The following is a 20,201-nucleotide window of genomic DNA, read 5'->3' as shown; positions in this document are numbered from 1 at the left end:
TAAGATTGTTCTTGTTCCTCCTGGTGTTGCTGATGTATTTGTAAAAGCCGTTTCTCTTCTCCCCTATGGCATTGGCCAAATTCAGTTCCAGCTGGGCCTTTGCCTTTCTGCCTTTCTCCCTGCATCTCCCAACGACATCCTCGCCGTCCTCCTGCGGTGCTGCCCTTCTTCCAAAGCTGTAAATTCTGTGTTTGCCCTGAGTCCCAGCCAAAGCTTCCTGCTCAGCCGCTCTGCTTGCCCGCCAGCTCGTCTTTGGGCACACGGGCACGGCCTCTTCCTGCCTGCGCCTTCAAGGATCTCTCCTTGCACAATGTCCAGCCTCCCTGGACTCCTCTGCCCCTCAGGACAGCGTCCCAGGGGAGCCTCTCGACCAGCGTGGCTGGACTGACTCACCCTGGGCAACCGCTCCCACCTGGATGGACCTTCGTCCACATCGTCATTGTCCCGTTCCCAGAGGCCCAGAGCCTCCTCCCTGCTGTGTAGAGGGAGCCGGGCAGGTGAGATGGACCAGGAGGGGATTCTCCTGCTGCCCCGAGCAGGGACCTGTCTCCATTCCCCCCGTCTCTTCAGTCCCCTCTGTCTGCCTGCTGGCAACAGCCTTGGGGATCCTCTGCTTCTCTGGACTTGTCCATCTGGGACATTTGTCCAGTGGCTGCTGGAGAGTGACTCCACCAGTCCCTCTCCCTCTCCTACTCCCCAACACTCCTTAACTTTCCACTTCCCCCTTCAGCTCTGCCACTGGGCTGAGAAGAGCATCCAGCTGGCCAGACCTCACACAGGTGTTATTTCTGCCAGCCCAGTGCCAGTGCCCCACTCCAGCACTCCCTGTAGTGTTTTCCCATTCCAAAGAGGCCTTCCTGGATATCTCTTTGGATATCAAAAGAAGACGCTTTGCAGTAGTGCTTCTAAATCATCCCCAGGCCCCTGCAGCTTTCCAGGATCAACACTTTTGTGTTACAAATGTCTCCTGCGAGCACAAGAGCTCCAGGTGGTGGGTGGGAAGGGGAATGGCCGGTGTCCTGCGGCAGAGGCCATGGCCCTGGTGTCCCCGTGGTGCTGGCCTGGAGCTGCACAAGCAGCATTGTCCCCTCTACACCCCCCTGAGCTTTCCTCCTCCTTCCCTTTGCTCTCCCTCACACCCGCCCGGCTCCCAGGCTGATGGTTGCACTGTTGTGCCTCCTGCTGAAGGGCTGCTGTCATCGAGCAGAATCATCTTCTCAGGGGAGGCTTCATGCAAAATGGGGAAACGCACCTTTGTTTCATCTAGCTCAGAACAGCCTTAAAACAGCGTCCGGGTGTGTGGGACAGGAAACACAGACATCAGGAGGAATTTCTTCATGGAAAGAGCGGTGAGGCCTTGGAAAGGGCTGCCCAAGGAGGTGGTGGGCTCCCCATGCCTGGAGCTGTCCGAGGAACGGGGCACGGAGTGCTCTGGTCTGGCTGCCAAGGTGGGGATCGGCCACAGGATGGACTCGCTGAACCCGGAGGTCTTTTCCTTTTCGGTGCCTCCGACACTCCGCGACTCTGTGCCCACGACTGGAGCCCGGCCTGCCCCAAGCGCTGCCGGAGCCGCCCCGGCCCGAGCTGTTGGCCCGCGCCTTTCTCCTCAGGGCGGGGGGGGGGCCGCTGCCGGGGCCGCGGCGCGGAGCCGGAGCTGCCTCTGCGCCGGAGCGGCCGCGCTGCCCGCCCGGGGCCGGGCCGCCTCTGTGCGCGCTGCTTGCGGGGCTGTGCCGGCCTTCCCAAAGCCGCCCGCGGCTCCTTTTGCACGGGGGTCGCTGCCGGGGCCGCCGCGCTCAGGCGGAGCTGCCGCCCCTCAGGCTCCCGGCGCTTCCCGCCACTGGCGCTGCGGCTCCCTCAGGCTCTCCCGGCGGACGTTCCGGGCTTTTCCCGCCTGGCGGGAAGCTCCCCTCGCTCTCCCAGCGCCATGGCGGCCTTTGGCCCCGGCTGGATGCCGAGTGCCCACCAAAGGCGCTCTCACTGCCCTGCGCAAGTGGACAGGGCAGATAAAGACAGCCAAAGGCTCACGAGTTGACAGAAAGCGAGGGACAGGTCCCTCCCCGATCACCGTCAGCGACACAACAGACGGAACTTGGAGATATTAATTACGTTTATTACCAACAAAGTCAGAGCAGGATAATGAGAACCAAAATAAATCTCAACAACACCTGCAGCCACCCACCTGCTACCAAAACCTGCCCACACAAGCCCAAACCAAATGGGAATGGCTTCACAGTGACTGAGAGCAGGGTTAGATCGGCTGTTGGGGGCAAATTCTTCCCTGTGAGGGCGGGGAGGCCCTGGCACAGGATGCCCAGAGAAGCTGTGGCTGCCCCATCCCCGGCACTGTCCCAGGCCAGGCTGGACGGGGCTCGCAGCAACCTGGGATAGCGGCAGGTGTCCCTGCCCATGGCAGGGGGTGGCACCGGCTCATCCTTAAGGCCCCTGCCAAGCCAATCCATTCCATGATTCTACAGATTGATGGCTCTGTGACAGAGTCATCTGGTGACAGCATCACCTGAACTCTGGTTTGCTGCCAGCTCTGATGCCAAGCATCGCCACAGTGACACGAGCACTGCTACAGTGACATGGGCAGCACCACTGTGACACAAGAACCGCCACACCAACACCTCAGGGTTGTGTCCCAGGCGACTGCAGCCAGTCCTGCCTCGCCATGGACCTGGTGATGCGTCTCGTGCGCGCTCTGCTGCTGCTGGCCCTGCTGCTGGCAGTGGCCCCCTCCCCAGGAGTGTCCAAGGAGTTCTGCCCACAGCCCTGCCGCTGCGCAGGCCGTGGGCTGCTGGACTGCCGCCGCGCCGGCCTGGCCACCGTGCCCCCGGCCAGCCGCCGCCGGGCCCTCGCCGTGCTGTGAGTAGCGGCCGCCCCACAGACCCCTGCAGCTCCCCCTCCTCAGCTCCCTATTGCTGCAAAGCCCACGGGGGACACCCGGGGGACTCCCTGGCAGGAGACAGGGCGGGCTGGGGGCCCGAGCTCAGCACCAGGGGGACGCCAGGCTGGGTACCCTGGGCCTTCGCCAGGCAAAGCCCGCTTCCAGCTCGGCAGCCGAATGGGCAGGGAAATGGGTTTTCCTGCGGGGGGACGGTGTCTTTCCTTTCTTTGCAGAGATTTCACTGGCAACTCCATTGCTGAGATTGGAAAACGAGCCTGGAAGAACTACCCATGGGCTGAGACCTTGTAAGTGCCCTGTAGCATGTCAAATGTCAGGACTTTGGGTATTTTCCATGCTTTGCTCAGGGGTTGGAGCAGCAGCCCCCACACCACGCATTTCCACTGGAATTCAAAGCTGGGCTGCTCTGCAAGGAGGGGTGTGAATGGCCAGGGCTCCCCAGGATGGCAGGAAATGCCGTGAGCCACATCCCCTGCAGCCCAGGGCACCGTCCCTGTGTCTGTTTGCCCGGGGACCAGGCTGCGGTCAGCTTCAGCCGGCCAGGAGCAAGCGCCTGCTCTAGCCAGGAGTGGGGACGATGCCAGCGGGGACCCAAAGAGATGCTGCAGTCAAGCTGCTGCAGGAGATTTTCCCATGCCAATCCCATTTGCTGCTGGCCAGCGGCCGCTGTCACAATGTCCCCGTGTCCCCTTGCAGAGTGCTCAGGGACAATGAGCTGCGGGCAGTGAAGAGCCATTCCCTGGAGGGGCTGTTCCTGCTGAAGCACCTGTAAGCACCGTGCCCTGCCCAGGGCAGGGGGCTCCTGCCTGCCCCTCCCTGGGGCCCTGCTGCTCAGCCCAGCCCCGGGCAAGTGGCCTTGGTCCCTCCGGGGATGCAGGCTGCAGAGGCAAGTAAAAGCCACAGGGCAAATGGAAGTGACATTTGGTGTTCTGACTGGAACAGGGATTTGTCTGGCAATGAGATCGTGTCCATTGAGGAACGTGCTTTTGAGCCACTGCCTTTCCTGAAGCTTCTGTGAGTGATAAAGTTTCCTCCTGGGGTTTTTAGTGAAGTCTTTGCATTGGGCACCCTTCCTGTGTCAGAAAATGCTCCTGTTCTTTTCCCAGCAGTCCCCAAATCTGCCCTGCTCAGGGCCCAGCTGAGCTGCAGAGGTCAGTGCCGATGGCTGGACGGCCACGCCGGGGGGACAGACCCCAGCGGGGTCGTCCACACGCAGCCATCAGAGCAGCCAATTCTTGCAGGCTTGGCTGCATGCTGGCACAGAAATAGAGTCAGCACTTGGGCCCTTCACTTCCCCTCCTGGGCAGGCTACAAACACTGAGAAAGCAGCAGCTTCCCCCCTCTTCCACCTTGGATTTGCACCTTTCCTGCAAAGGGATCCCGCTTCCTGTAGGACAGGCCTGATTCCGTTGTGTGACCTCCTGTTTCCCCAGAAACCTCTCCGGGAATGGCCTCACGCAGATCCGCAGCGGCACTTTCCAGGCCTGGCACGGGATGCAGTTTCTCCAGGAGCTGTAAGTGGGAGCAGGGCTCAAGGCAGGGCAGAGCGAGTCTCTGCAGGGTCTCTGCAGGGTCAGTGGGCAAGAGCAGATTTGCCCTCTGCAAAGTCCTGATTCCGACCGGGGGTGTCAGCCAGGGAGCGCCCGGAGTGTGCAGCTGGAAGGGCCCTTTCCCCTGCCCTGCTCATCTCCTGCAAGGCTTCCTTGAAAGCGGCCGGGCCATCCCCACGTGCCCGGCACACCCAGCTCCCGTCCTTGCCATCAGCCCTCACAGAGCTCTCTTGTTTCTCAGCATCCTCAGCCATAACCCGCTGGCTGTCATTGCTGATGCTGCGTTCTTCAAGCTGCCCGCAGTGAGCTCTCTGTAAGTATGGGCTCCTTTGGAGCAGGCACACAGAGAGCTGTGTCTCTCTCGAGTGCCCTGTGCTCAGGAAAGCAGAGATGCAGGAGCAAATCTCCCGCTTGCCCAGCCTGAGTCTGCTGGGGACACAAATATCCCTGGCCCCGGCAGAGCAAGGCAAAGGCCAAGCAGGGCTGGTGTGTCCCCAGCTGCAAAGCAACCCAGGAACTGGGACACAAACCTTCAGAGACGAGAGCTCATCCCGCTCTGGGGCCCTGCAGGGGCCGCAGGGCTCTGGGAGTAAACTGCACTCCCGCTGGAGCACTCGTGCCAGCAGCTCGAGGCTCCTGCCTCCTTCAGGGACTGGAGCTGCCCTCAGGGGAGAGCAGCAGGAGGGTCGGGAGAGGGGCAATCCTTTCCGGTGGCATCTGTCTGCCACCAGAGCTGCAGGACTGCCCTCCTGATTGCGACGCCCTGGTTCAGAGCAGGCCAAGGCACAGAGAAGCTGGGCTCTGGAACGGCTTCCCTTTGATTAGGCAGAAGTGCATCCCTCTGCCAACAGCACCACCATCATCAGGGCCCTGGGCTTGCTCTCAGAGCAGAGTTCTGGCCATGTCACCGCAGAATTTCATGAGCCCTTTCAAATGCTTGCAGAGACCTGAGTGCCACCCAAGTGACTCCGCAGACGCTGCTGCTGTTCCTGCAGAGCACAGTGAGCTTGGAAACCCTGTGAGTGTGGGGGACTGAGCCCCAGCCGCCAGCACGCCCTGAGTGCTGGGACAAGGGCTCTGCTTGCAACACAAATCTGTGGGCCACAAAACCAGAACGAGCCCAGTAAGCTCAAGGGTTGCTGTTTCCTTCTGGGAACCTGCCAAACTCACCAGCTCAGAGGCACAATTTCACCTTCTGGGTGACTTGCTGCAGGTTTTTCAAAGGGGACTTTCAACTCCAGGCGGGTGCACTTGGGTGTCAAGTGGTATTTAGGGAGCAGTTGCATTTTCCAGGGTAAAACCCCCTTTTGATGTTTAGCATTGGGAGTGAGGGGACTTTGCCAGAGCTGTGGCACACAGTGAAGCACAGCCCCCGTGCGTGGTATCCGTCTGTTCCCTGAGCTGGGCTCGCAGACATGGATTGGGTGGCCGGCTGTTCCTCCAATAATCCCCTCTTGTCTTTAGCCAAGTGCCCAAGGATGTGGCCTGCTGCCTGTGCCAGGAGCGTCCCCTCGCCGAGAGCCCGTGCAGGACCATCCAGTTCCTCTGCGAGAAGCTGTGCAGCACCAGCGCCCCGCAGTGCAGTTGGTGTCCGGAGGGGCTTGCGGGGAGCTCACATCTGCCACTTCTCTTGAGCCTGGGGAGGTGCTGCAGCACTGCCCCGTGTTGGGGCTCCTGGCCTCCCCTTGGAGTCCAGGACTTGCACAAAACACCTTGGGTTGAAAAGTTCCTGGGCATTACTCCTATCTTGTGTGTCAAATACTGTCTGGAGAAGGAACAGCTCCCTGGGCCACCCCACTGCCACGTGCAGGAGAGAGGGCAGGGACCCCGATGTGCTCTGCAGGGTGAACACCGAGCACCGTTATTCCCTCCTTGGCCTGTGCAGGGGGAGCAAAGCACTGTCCTGCTCTAGCTGGGCACAGGGGAGGGAACCTCCTCTCCACAGCAGGGCCAAGCTGGACTTCTGCAAACAGACCCAGCCAGGTTTCCAGGCTCCCCAGGAAGCTCCTTTCTCTCGCTGTTGCAGCCCCAGGTTTCCCACAGCACAGTCCCAGAGCTCCGGTGCCCTTCAGGAAGTTTTTCATGGTGTAACAGCTTGAGCTGCTGCTGTTGGGAACGGCCCTGGAGCCAAGCAGCCCCTGGGCTTCTCTCCCGGGCCAGTCTGTGCCCCCGCTGCAGCGCTGATCTTTCCTCTGGGCTCTCTGGCTCTTCACTGGCTCCTGCAGAGCAACCCAAGCCTGGCTCCTCTGGAGCTGTGGGAAACTCTCTGACACCAAACCCATTCCCCCGGCATCTTTTCCTCCCACCCAAACAGAGCCCCGGGAGACACCAGGAAAGAACCAGCTCTCTGCTCTGCCCTGAGGGGATAATGGCATGCCTGGAAGGGAATCCTCTCCACCACACATCCCCCACTCTGCTCCCTGGCCTTGAGACGAGCTCCTGCTGCTCGGGGTAACCTCTGAGCCTGGCTTTGTGCCGAGCTCTGATCTGCTCTCTTGGTGTTCTCCAGCTCACACAGCTCGTCTGCTTCAGACAAGGGGAGAAACGATGGACACGCAACTGCCCAGGGAGCTGAACACCAGCCCAGTGTTGAGCCTCAAGCCCAAGGAGCCTTCCCTGGGAGATCATGGAACCGTAACGCTTGCGGTTGCCCTGACCCTGAGCACTGAGGGTGATGTCAGCAGCCTGGACAATTCCAGAACAAATTCACATCCCCCTCAGCACCTCTCAGGGCATGAAGGCAAAACAGGCGTTGATGACCTGAGAGCCAAGCTCGAGAAGAAGGAGGACAAGGCTGAAAGCATCAAGACTGTTAAAAGCATTGTCCCACTCCAGCCCCAGCCTGCCAGGCTGAAGGACGTGGAGGAAAAGACACCCTCAAGCTGGCATCACAAGCAGCAGGACTCCCGTTTGAACTGGCAAGCACTAAACCCCTGGGATGTAGCTGGTGGGTTAAACCCCAGCGACGATGCCTCTATCACTGGACACCACAGAGATGAGCAGCAAGATCCAGCTCCAAGGCAGAACTTCATTTGGACTCACAATCAGCAGCAGCACCGCCAGGATTGGGTTGGACATAATCAGCTTTTCTACCAGGTCATGGGCCCTATGAAAGCAGTGGGAGAGCCCAAAGTCGACCAGCGTCTAAACAGGAACCTGGATTTTCTCTCTGACCCGTTGGTTCAGAGCCGCCCCGCTGCGAGCAGCAGGGGAGAGGCCACGGCTGAAGAGGGGCAGACCTCTCTGGGCGGGCACCTCCTGATCATCCCTGACACCACAGAGACACGCTGGAAGCAACAGGAAGAAGGCTCCAGGTTCCTCAAAAACCTTGGAGGCCCCAAGGCCCAGACCTTGCGCTGGTTCCAGGAGAGCGCTTGGAAACCACGGTCGATCGTTTCCTGCGCTTGCTGGTGCCGGACAAAGGCCTGCGGACGTTCATGGCCCACGTGGAGCGAGCCCTGAGGACAGACTGCAGCCTGCCCCAGCTCCAGCTGGCCTGTGCCAAGATGGTCTCGAAGACTGGCCTGCTTCTAAAGGTGCTCAGTGAGAGGCAAAAGAACCAGGGAGCCTCTGAACGCATGGGCCAGTGTCCCCTGCAAGACCTGTCCAGACGCATGGCCCTGGGGGAGGGCAAGGAAGCCACAGGGAAGGTAGGAGAGCTGCTGGGCACTGCTGTGTGTGTCCTCCTGGTAAGAGAGAATGGAAGGAGCAATCGTCTTGCCCCCCATCATCTATTTCCTTTTCTCTTAACAGAAGGCAGAGCAGACAGGGGAAATGATCATGTTTGTGGTTTTGCTGTCTGTCTTCCTTATCATTGCTGTGATGCTGAAGATTGTCTTCCACGTAAGCCAATATCTTGTTTGACTCCAGCTGTCTCTCTTTTAGCTGCAATGCCCAGGTGACGAGCCCCGGGTGCCGCTGCGGATGCCCCTGCACGTGCTGGGTACCACAGGAGATGCTTTTCCAAGCCTGGAGCTTGTGGCAGCATCCACAGCACCCAGCTCAGCGGGGTTTAGCCTCCCCAGGGGAAGCTTGTCCTGCCTTCTGTCCCAGCTCTCCCCAGCTTTGCTTTGCTCTCCTGCCTTCAGCCACGCAGCAATGAGAGCTTTTGCCCTCTCCTCTTTGGCAGAATATTAGAGGAAAACTGATGCTAACAAGTCTCCCGTTCTCCATCCCCAGATGCGCTTCCTGTCTCATGAAGCCGATTCCCAACCCCGCCACACCAGGACTTTCTGCCTGAGAAGGTAACTGCCCTCTGCCCGTGCCACTGCTGTGCCACCAAGAGTCTTTCCTGTGAAGAGCAACTCCTCCTCGAGCCCCGCAGCCGCGCGGGTGCCGCTGCCGAGGACTCCCTTGGCTGTGTTTCAAACCCGTCGCGCTTGGGGGAGCCCCGGGAAAGGGGCTCCCGAGCGAGAGCGCTGGGCACGCCTGGGAGCTCCCAGCCCTTCCCACGCCACTGCTGGGATGGATGTCTTGGGCTCCAGTGCGGTCCCAACTTTCTGTGAGCGCGACCAAACGCCTCTCTGTTCCCAGAACAGCCTCCTCTGCTCATGGCTCTGCCCTATTTTTCCCCTCAGCTCCCTCCCCACAGCGGCCGGTGAAGAACTCCCTCCCATCCTCTCCAGGTGCCCTTTGCATGCAGGCCTCATTCCCAGCTCCTCCAGCCATTGCCATCCCTGCTGGGGCTCCCCCTCTTCCTTAGGCTCTGCTGACACACCCCCCGAGCAGGGAGAGGTGCTGGCACCTGCTGCAGCCCTCCCTGGCCAGACCTCACTGCTGATGGCCCGGGAGCAGGGGCTTCTGGGCATGTGGTGCCCCAAAGCCTTTTTTCTCCCCATTTACCTTGCACACTCCATTGGTTTGCAGCGCTGGGAACGCCACTTCCCAACTCCTCCAGCAGCTGCTTCCCAGACAGGGCAGAGCACAGGCAGCCCTGCTGCCCTCAGCCTCCATCACCAGCTGCCTTCTCTTTTTATCCCTATTCTCCCTTCCTGGTTTTTTCAGGTTCGCTGTAAAACTGCCATGGAAAGGGAAGAAGGAGTGCAAGGAGGCACAGGATGGAGAGCAGAAAAGGGCAGGGAGCTCCTCCCAGTGTCACCCATCTGCCCAGACTGCCTGCTCATCCTCACCTTTCAGAGGCCGTCTTTCCCTCAGCATTTTCAAGTGCTTTTCACTGTTCAGAAAACCTGAATTGGCATTGGTTCAATTGACCCCGGATTCCCCTGAAGCTGACAGAAAAGCAATCCAGGAAGAGATATAATGTGAAGAACCTGCATGACTGGAAGAGTTTCAAGAGGTTGAAGAAGTTCATGGGATTCCAACAACTCTCTGCCTCTTGCTCTACTGTAGGAACTGCTGAGGCTCTCCTTGGATGCTGTTTCATTTGCTGTTGTTATTTCCTTGGACGCTTTTTCCTTGACCGTTATTTTCCTTCTGTCACTGCTGAGGGAAGGCCAGAGGGTGCTGTGGGTGGCCACGAGCTCGGCACACCCAGAGAAGACATCAGTACCTCAGGGTTCTCCTCATCCCTTGTGGCAACGTTTCCCCCTGCGTTCAATAAAAATTAAGATTGTTCTTGTTCCTCCTGGTGTTGCTGATGTATTTGTAAAAGCCGTTTCTCTTCTCCCCTATGGCATTGGCCAAATTCAGTTCCAGCTGGGCCTTTGCCTTTCTGCCTTTCTCCCTGCATCTCCCAACGACATCCTCGCCGTCCTCCTGCGGTGCTGCCCTTCTTCCAAAGCTGTAAATTCTGTGTTTGCCCTGAGTCCCAGCCAAAGCTTCCTGCTCAGCCGCTCTGCTTGCCCGCCAGCTCGTCTTTGGGCACACGGGCACGGCCTCTTCCTGCCTGCGCCTTCAAGGATCTCTCCTTGCACAATGTCCAGCCTCCCTGGACTCCTCTGCCCCTCAGGACAGCGTCCCAGGGGAGCCTCTCGACCAGCGTGGCTGGACTGACTCACCCTGGGCAACCGCTCCCACCTGGATGGACCTTCGTCCACATCGTCATTGTCCCGTTCCCAGAGGCCCAGAGCCTCCTCCCTGCTGTGTAGAGGGAGCCGGGCAGGTGAGATGGACCAGGAGGGGATTCTCCTGCTGCCCCGAGCAGGGACCTGTCTCCATTCCCCCCGTCTCTTCAGTCCCCTCTGTCTGCCTGCTGGCAACAGCCTTGGGGATCCTCTGCTTCTCTGGACTTGTCCATCTGGGACATTTGTCCAGTGGCTGCTGGAGAGTGACTCCACCAGTCCCTCTCCCTCTCCTACTCCCCAACACTCCTTAACTTTCCACTTCCCCCTTCAGCTCTGCCACTGGGCTGAGAAGCGCATCCAGCTGGCCAGAGCTCACACAGGTGTTATTTCTGCCAGCCCAGTGCCAGTGCCCCACTCCAGCACTCCCTGTAGTGTTTTCCCATTCCAAAGAGGCCTTCCTGGATATCTCTTTGGATATCAAAAGAAGACGCTTTGCAGTAGTGCTTCTAAATCATCCCCAGGCCCCTGCAGCTTTCCAGGATCAACACTTTTGTGTTACAAATGTCTCCTGCGAGCACAAGAGCTCCAGGTGGTGGGTGGGAAGGGGAATGGCCGGTGTCCTGCGGCAGAGGCCATGGCCCTGGTGTCCCCGTGGTGCTGGCCTGGAGCTGCACAAGCAGCATTGTCCCCTCTACACCCCTGAGCTTTCCTCCTCCTTCCCTTTGCTCTCCCTCACACCCGCCCGGCTCCCAGGCTGATGGTTGCACTGTTGTGCCTCCTGCTGCAGGGCTGCTGTCATCGAGCAGAATCATCTTCTCAGGGGAGGCTTCATGCAAAATGGGGAAACGCACCTTTGTTTCATCTAGCTCAGAACAGCCTTAAAACAGCGTCCGGGTGTGTGGGACAGGAAACACAGACATCAGGAGGAATTTCTTCATGGAAAGAGCGGTGAGGCCTTGGAAAGGGCTGCCCAAGGAGGTGGTGGGCTCCCCACGCCTGGAGCTGTCCGAGGAACGGGGCACGGAGTGCTCTGGTCTGGCTGCCAAGGTGGGGATCGGCCACAGGATGGACTCGCTGAACCCGGAGGTCTTTTCCTTTTCGGTGCCTCCGACACTCCGCGACTCTGTGCCCACGACTGGAGCCCGGCCTGCCCCAAGCGCTGCCGGAGCCGCCCCGGCCCGAGCTGTTGGCCCGCGCCTTTCTCCTCAGGGCGGGGGGGGGCCGCTGCCGGGGCCGCGGCGCGGAGCCGGAGCTGCCTCTGCGCCGGAGCGGCCGCGCTGCCCGCCCGGGGCCGGGCCGCCTCTGTGCGCGCTGCTTGCGGGGCTGTGCCGGCCTTCCCAAAGCCGCCCGCGGCTCCTTTTGCACGGGGGTCGCTGCCGGGGCCGCCGCGCTCAGGCGGAGCTGCCGCCCCTCAGGCTCCCGGCGCTTCCCGCCACTGGCGCTGCGGCTCCCTCAGGCTCTCCCGGCGGACGTTCCGGGCTTTTCCCGCCTGGCGGGAAGCTCCCCTCGCTCTCCCAGCGCCATGGCGGCCTTTGGCCCCGGCTGGATGCTGAGTGCCCACCAAAGGCGCTCTCACTGCCCTGCGCAAGTGGACAGGGCAGATAAAGACAGCCAAAGGCTCACGAGTTGACAGAAAGCGAGGGACAGGTCCCTCCCCGATCACCGTCAGCGACACAACAGACGGAACTTGGAGATATTAATTACGTTTATTACCAACAAAGTCAGAGCAGGATAATGAGAACCAAAATAAATCTCAACAACACCTGCAGCCACCCACCTGCTACCAAAACCTGCCCACACAAGCCCAAACCAAATGGGAATGGCTTCACAGTGACTGAGAGCAGGGTTAGATCGGCTGTTGGGGGCAAATTCTTCCCTGTGAGGGCGGGGAGGCCCTGGCACAGGATGCCCAGAGAAGCTGTGGCTGCCCCATCCCCGGCACTGTCCCAGGCCAGGCTGGACGGGGCTCGCAGCAACCTGGGATAGCGGCAGGTGTCCCTGCCCATGGCAGGGGGTGGCACCGGCTCATCCTTAAGGCCCCTGCCAAGCCAATCCATTCCATGATTCTACAGATTGATGGCTCTGTGACAGAGTCATCTGGTGACAGCATCACCTGAACTCTGGTTTGCTGCCAGCTCTGATGCCAAGCATCGCCACAGTGACACGAGCACTGCTACAGTGACATGGGCAGCACCACTGTGACACAAGAACCGCCACACCAACACCTCAGGGTTGTGTCCCAGGCGACTGCAGCCAGTCCTGCCTCGCCATGGACCTGGTGATGCGTCTCGTGCGCGCTCTGCTGCTGCTGGCCCTGCTGCTGGCAGTGGCCCCCTCCCCAGGAGTGTCCAAGGAGTTCTGCCCACAGCCCTGCCGCTGCGCAGGCCGTGGGCTGCTGGACTGCCGCCGCGCCGGCCTGGCCACCGTGCCCCCGGCCAGCCGCCGCCGGGCCCTCGCCGTGCTGTGAGTAGCGGCCGCCCCACAGACCCCTGCAGCTCCCCCTCCTCAGCTCCCTGTTGCTGCAAAGCCCACGGGGGACACCCGGGGGACTCCCTGGCAGGAGACAGGGCGGGCTGGGGGCCCGAGCTCAGCACCAGGGGGACGCCAGGCTGGGTACCCTGGGCCTTCGCCAGGCAAAGCCCGCTTCCAGCTCGGCAGCCGAATGGGCAGGCAAATGGGTTTTCCTGCGGGGGGACGGTGTCTTTCCTTTCTTTGCAGAGATTTCACTGGCAACTCCATTGCTGAGATTGGAAAACGAGCCTGGAAGAACTACCCATGGGCTGAGACCTTGTAAGTGCCCTGTAGCATGTCAAATGTCAGGACTTTGGGTATTTTCCATGCTTTGCTCAGGGGTTGGAGCAGCAGCCCCCACACCAGGCATTTCCACTGGAATTCAAAGCTGGGCTGCTCTGCAAGGAGGGGTGTGAATGGCCAGGGCTCCCCAGGATGGCAGGAAATGCCGTGAGCCACGTCCCCTGCAGCCCAGGGCACCGTCCCTTTGTCTGTTTGCCCGGGGACCAGGCTGCGGTCAGCTTCAGCCGGCCAGGAGCAAGCGCCTGCTCCGGCCAGGAGTGGGGATGATGCCGGCAGGGACCCAAAGAGATGCTGCAGTCAAGCTGCTGCAGGAGATTTTCCCATGCCAATCCCATTTGCTGCTGGCCAGCGGCCGCTGTCACAATGTCCCCGTGTCCCCTTGCAGAGTGCTCAGGGACAATGAGCTGCGGGCAGTGAAGAGCCATTCCCTGGAGGGGCTGTTCCTGCTGAAGCACCTGTAAGCACCGTGCCCTGCCCAGGGCAGGGGGCTCCTGCCTGCCCCTCCCTGGGGCCCTGCTGCTCAGCCCAGCCCCGGGCAAGTGGCCTTGGTCCCTCCGGGGATGCAGGCTGCAGAGGCAAGTAAAAGCCACAGGGCAAATGGAAGTGACATTTGGTGTTCTGACTGGAACAGGGATTTGTCTGGCAATGAGATCGTGTCCATTGAGGAACGTGCTTTTGAGCCACTGCCTTTCCTGAAGCTTCTGTGAGTGATAAAGTTTCCTCCTGGGGTTTTTAGTGAAGTCTTTGCATTGGGCACCCTTCCTGTGTCAGAAAATGCTCCTGTTCTTTTCCCAGCAGTCCCCAAATCTGCCCTGCTCAGGGCCCAGCTGAGCTGCAGAGGTCAGTGCCGATGGCTGGACGGCCACGCCGGGGGGACAGACCCCAGCGGGGTCGTCCACACGCAGCCATCAGAGCAGCCAGTTCTTGCAGGCTTGGCTGCATGCTGGCACAGAAATAGAGTCAGCACTTGGGCCCTTCACTTCCCCTCCTGGGCAGGCTACAAACACTGAGAAAGCAGCAGCTTCCCCCCTCTTCCACCTTGGATTTGCACCTTTCCTGCAAACGGAACCCGCTTCAGCCCCTCTTCCTGTAGGACAGGCCCGATTCCGTTGTGTGACCTCCTGTTTCCCCAGAAACCTCTCCGGGAATGGCCTCACGCAGATCCGCAGCGGCACTTTCCAGGCCTGGCACGGGATGCAGTTTCTCCAGGAGCTGTAAGTGGGAGCAGGGCTCAAGGCAGGGCAGAGCGAGTCTCTGCAGGGTCTCTGCAGGGTCAGTGGGCAAGAGCAGATTTGCCCTCTGCAAAGTCCTGATTCCGACCGGGGGTGTCAGCCAGGGAGCGCCCGGAGTGTGCAGCTGGAAGGGCCCTTTCCCCTGCCCTGCTCATCTCCTGCAAGGCTTCCTTGAAAGCGGCCGGGCCATCCCCACGTGCCCGGCACACCCAGCTCCCGTCCTTGCCATCAGCCCTCACAGAGCTCTCTTGTTTCTCAGCATCCTCAGCCATAACCCGCTGGCTGTCATTGCTGATGCTGCGTTCTTCAAGCTGCCCGCAGTGAGCTCTCTGTAAGTATGGGCTCCTTTGGAGCAGGCCAACAGAGAGCTGTGTCTCTCTCGAGTGCCCTGTGCTCAGGAAAGCAGAGATGCAGGAGCAAATCTCCCGCTTGCCCAGCCTGAGTCTGCTGGGGACACAAATATCCCTGGCCCCGGCAGAGCAAGGCAAAGGCCAAGCAGGGCTGGTGTGTCCCCAGCTGCAAAGCAACCCAGGAACTGGGACACAAACCTTCAGAGACGAGAGCTCATCCCGCTCTGGGGCCCTGCAGGGGCCGCAGGGCTCTGGGAGTAAACTGCACTCCCGCTGGAGCACTCGTGCCAGCAGCTCGAGGCTCCTGCCTCCTTCAGGGACTGGAGCTGCCCTCAGGGGAGAGCAGCAGGAGGGTCGGGAGAGGGGCAATCCTTTCCGGTGGCATCTGTCTGCCACCAGAGCTGCAGGACTGCCCTCCTGATTGCGACGCCCTGGTTCAGAGCAGGCCAAGGCACAGAGAAGCTGGGCTCTGGAACGGCTTCCCTTTGATTAGGCAGAAGTGCATCCCTCTGCCAACAGCACCACCATCATCAGGGCCCTGGGCTTGCTCTCAGAGCAGAGTTCTGGCCATGTCACCGCAGAATTTCATGAGCCCTTTCAAATGCTTGCAGAGACCTGAGTGCCACCCAAGTGACTCCGCAGACGCTGCTGCTGTTCCTGCAGAGCACAGTGAGCTTGGAAACCCTGTGAGTGTGGGGGACTGAGCCCCAGCCGCCAGCACGCCCGGAGTGCTGGGACAAGGGCTCTGCTTGCAACACAAATCCGTGGGCCACAAAACCAGAACGAGCCCAGTAAGCTCAAGGGTTGCTGTTGCCTTCTGGGAACCTGCCCAACTCACCAGCTCAGAGGCACAATTTCACCTTCTGGGTGACTTGCTGCAGGTTTTTCAAAGGGGACTTTCAACTCCAGGCGGGTGCACTTGGGTGTCAAGTGGTATTTAGGGAGCAGTTGCATTTTCCAGGGTAAAACCCCCTTTTGATGTTTAGCATTGGGAGTGAGGGGACTTTGCCAGAGCTGTGGCACACAGTGAAGCACAGCCCCCGTGCGTGGTATCCGTCTGTTCCCTGAGCTGGGCTCGCAGACATGGATTGGGTGGCCGGCTGTTCCTCCAATAATCCCCTCTTGTCTTTAGCCAAGTGCCCAAGGATGTGGCCTGCTGCCTGTGCCAGGAGCGTCCCCTCGCCGAGAGCCCGTGCAGGACCATCCAGTTCCTCTGCGAGAAGCTGTGCAGCACCAGCGCCCCGCAGTGCGGTTGGTGTCCGGAGGGGCTTGCGGGGAGCTCACATCTGCCACTTCTCTTGAGCCTGGGGAGGTGCTGCAGCACTGCCCCGTGTTGGGGCTCCTGGCCTCCCCTTGGAGTCCAGGACTTGCACAGAACACCTTGGGTTGAAAAGTTCCTGGGCATTACTCCTATCTTGTGTGTCAAATACCGTCTGGAGAAGGAACAGCTCCCTGGGCCACCCCACTGCCACGTGCAGGAGAGAGGGCAGGGACCCCGATGTGCTCTGCAGGGTGAACACCGAGCACCGTTATTCCCTCCTTGGCCTGTGCAGGGGGAGCAAAGCACTGTCCTGCTCTAGCTGGGCACAGGGGAGGGAACCTCCTCTCCACAGCAGGGCCAAGCTGGACTTCTGCAAACAGACCCAGCCAGGTCTCCAGGCTCCCCAGGAAGCTCCTTTCTCTCGCTGTTGCAGCCCCAGGTTTCCCACGGCACAGTCCCAGAGCTCCGGTGCCCTTCAGGAAGTTTTTCATGGTGTAACAGCTTGAGCTGCTGCTGTTGGGAACGGCCCTGGAGCCAAGCAGCCCCTGGGCTTCTCTCCCGGGCCAGTCTGTGCCCCTGCTGCAGCGCTGATCTTTCCTCTGGGCTCTCTGGCTCTTCACTGGCTCCTGCAGAGCAACCCAAGCCTGGCTCCTCTGGAGCTGTGGGAAACTCTCTGACACCAAACCCATTCCCCCGGCATCTTTTCCTCCCACCCAAACAGAGCCCCGGGAGACACCAGGAAAGAACCAGCTCTCTGCTCTGCCCTGAGGGGATAATGGCATGCCTGGAAGGGAATCCTCTCCACCACACATCCCCCACTCTGCTCCCTGGCCTTGAGACGAGCTCCTGCTGCTCGGGGTAACCTCTGAGCCTGGCTTTGTGCCGAGCTCTGATCTGCTCTCTTGGTGTTCTCCAGCTCACACAGCTCGTCTGCTTCAGACACGGGGAGAAACGATGGACACGCAACTGCCCAGGGAGCTGAACACCAGCCCAGTGTTGAGCCTCAAGCCCAAGGAGCCTTCCCTGGGAGATCATGGAACCGTAACGCTTGCGGTTGCCCTGACCCTGAGCACTGAGGGTGATGTCAGCAGCCTGGACAATTCCAGAACAAATTCACATCCCCCTCAGCACCTCTCAGGGCATGAAGGCAAAACAGGCGTTGATGACCTGAGAGCCAAGCTCGAGAAGAAGGAGGACAAGGCTGAAAGCATCAAGACTGTTAAAAGCATTGTCCCACTCCAGCCCCAGCCTGCCAGGCTGAAGGACGTGGAGGAAAAGACACCCTCAAGCTGGCATCACAAGCAGCAGGACTCCCGTTTGAACTGGCAAGCACTAAACCCCTGGGATGTAGCTGGTGGGTTAAACCCCAGCGACGATGCCTCTATCACTGGACACCACAGAGATGAGCAGCAAGATCCAGCTCCAAGGCAGAACTTCATTTGGACTCACAATCAGCAGCAGCACCGCCAGGATTGGGTTGGACATAATCAGCTTTTCTACCAGGTCATGGGCCCTATGAAAGCAGTGGGAGAGCCCAAAGTCGACCAGCGTCTAAACAGGAACCTGGATTTTCTCTCCGACCCGTTGGTTCAGAGCCGCCCCGCTGCGAGCAGCAGGGGAGAGGCCACGGCTGAAGAGGGGCAGACCTCTCTGGGCGGGCACCTCCTGATCATCCCTGACACCACAGAGACACGCTGGAAGCAACAGGAAGAAGGCTCCAGGTTCCTCAATAAACCTTGGAGCCCCCAAGGCCCAGACCTTGCGCTGGTTCCAGGAGAGCGCTTGGAAACCACGGTCGATCGTTTCCTGCGCTTGCTGGTGCCGGACAAAGGCCTGCGGACGTTCATGGCCCACGTGGAGCGAGCCCTGAGGACAGACTGCAGCCTGCCCCAGCTCCAGCTGGCCTGTGCCAAGATGGTCTCGAAGACTGGCCTGCTTCTAAAGGTGCTCAGTGAGAGGCAAAAGAACCAGGGAGCCTCTGAACGCATGGGCCAGTGTCCCCTGCAAGACCTGTCCAGACGCATGGCCCTGGGGGAGGGCAAGGAAGCCACAGGGAAGGTAGGAGAGCTGCTGGGCACTGCTGTGTGTGTCCTCCTGGTAAGAGAGAATGGAAGGAGCAATCGTCTTGCCCCCCATCATCTATTTCCTTTTCTCTTAACAGAAGGCAGAGCAGACAGGGGAAATGATCATGTTTGTGGTTTTGCTGTCTGTCTTCCTTATCATTGCTGTGATGCTGAAGATTGTCTTCCACGTAAGCCAATATCTTGTTTGACTCCAGCTGTCTCTCTTTTAGCTGCAATGCCCAGGTGACGAGCCCCGGGTGCCGCTGCGGATGCCCCTGCACGTGCTGGGTACCACAGGAGATGCTTTTCCAAGCCTGGAGCTTGTGGCAGCATCCACAGCACCCAGCTCAGCGGGGTTTAGCCTCCCCAGGGGAAGCTTGTCCTGCCTTCTGTCCCAGCTCTCCCCAGCTTTGCTTTGCTCTCCTGCCTTCAGCCACGCAGCAATGAGAGCTTTTGCCCTCTCCTCTTTGGCAGAATATTAGAGGAAAACTGATGCTAACAAGTCTCCCGTTCTCCATCCCCAGATGCGCTTCCTGTCTCATGAAGCCGATTCCCAACCCCGCCACACCAGGACTTTCTGCCTGAGAAGGTAACTGCCCTCTGCCCGTGCCACTGCTGTGCCACCAAGAGTCTTTCCTGTGAAGAGCAACTCCTCCTCGAGCCCCGCAGCCGCGCGGGTGCCGCTGCCGAGGACTCCCTTGGCTGTGTTTCAAACCCGTCGCGCTTGGGGGAGCCCCGGGAAAGGGGCTCCCGAGCGAGAGCGCTGGGCACGCCTGGGAGCTCCCAGCCCTTCCCACGCCACTGCTGGGATGGATGTCTTGGGCTCCAGTGCGGTCCCAACTTTCTGTGAGCGCGACCAAACGCCTCTCTGTTCCCAGAACAGCCTCCTCTGCTCATGGCTCTGCCCTATTTTTCCCCTCAGCTCCCTCCCCACAGCGGCCGGTGAAGAACTCCCTCCCATCCTCTCCAGGTGCCCTTTGCATGCAGGCCTCATTCCCAGCTCCTCCAGCCATTGCCATCCCTGCTGGGGCTCCCCCTCTTCCTTAGGCTCTGCTGACACACCCCCCGAGCAGGGAGAGGTGCTGGCACCTGCTGCAGCCCTCCCTGGCCAGACCTCACTGCTGATGGCCCGGGAGCAGGGGCTTCTGGGCATGTGGTGCCCCAAAGCCTTTTTTCTCCCCATTTACCTTGCACACTCCATTGGTTTGCAGCGCTGGGAACGCCACTTCCCAACTCCTCCAGCGGCTGCTTCCCAGACAGGGCAGAGCACAGGCAGCCCTGCTGCCCTCAGCCTCCATCACCAGCTGCCTTCTCTTTTTATCCCTATTCTCCCTTCCTGGTTTTTTCAGGTTCGCTGTAAAACTGCCATGGAAAGGGAAGAAGGAGTGCAAGGAGGCACAGGATGGAGAGCAGAAAAGGGCAGGGAGCTCCTCCCAGTGTCACCCATCTGCCCAGACTGCCTGCTCATCCTCACCTTTCAGAGGCCGTCTTTCCCTCAGCATTTTCAAGTGCTTTTCACTGTTCAGAAAACCTGAATTGGCATTGGTTCAATTGACCCCGGATTCCCCTGAAGCTGACAGAAAAGCAATCCAGGAAGAGATATAATGTGAAGAACCTGCATGACTGGAAGAGTTTCAAGAGGTTGAAGAAGTTCATGGGATTCCAACAACTCTCTGCCTCTTGCTCTACTGTAGGAACTGCTGAGGCTCTCCTTGGATGCTGTTTCATTTGCTGTTGTTATTTCCTTGGACGCTTTTTCCTTGACCGTTATTTTCCTTCTGTCACTGCTGAGGGAAGGCCAGAGGGTGCTGTGGGTGGCCACGAGCTCGGCACACCCAGAGAAGACATCAGTACCTCAGGGTTCTCCTCATCCCTTGTGGCAACGTTTCCCCCTGCGTTCAATAAAAATTAAGATTGTTCTTGTTCCTCCTGGTGTTGCTGATGTATTTGTAAAAGCCGTTTCTCTTCTCCCCTATGGCATTGGCCAAATTCAGTTCCAGCTGGGCCTTTGCCTTTCTGCCTTTCTCCCTGCATCTCCCAACGACATCCTCGCCGTCCTCCTG

This window comes from Aphelocoma coerulescens, chromosome 27 (assembly GCF_041296385.1).
Source record: "Aphelocoma coerulescens isolate FSJ_1873_10779 chromosome 27, UR_Acoe_1.0, whole genome shotgun sequence".
In the NCBI taxonomy this organism is placed as follows: domain Eukaryota; kingdom Metazoa; phylum Chordata; class Aves; order Passeriformes; family Corvidae; genus Aphelocoma; species Aphelocoma coerulescens.
This window is presented reverse-complemented; position numbering follows the sequence as displayed.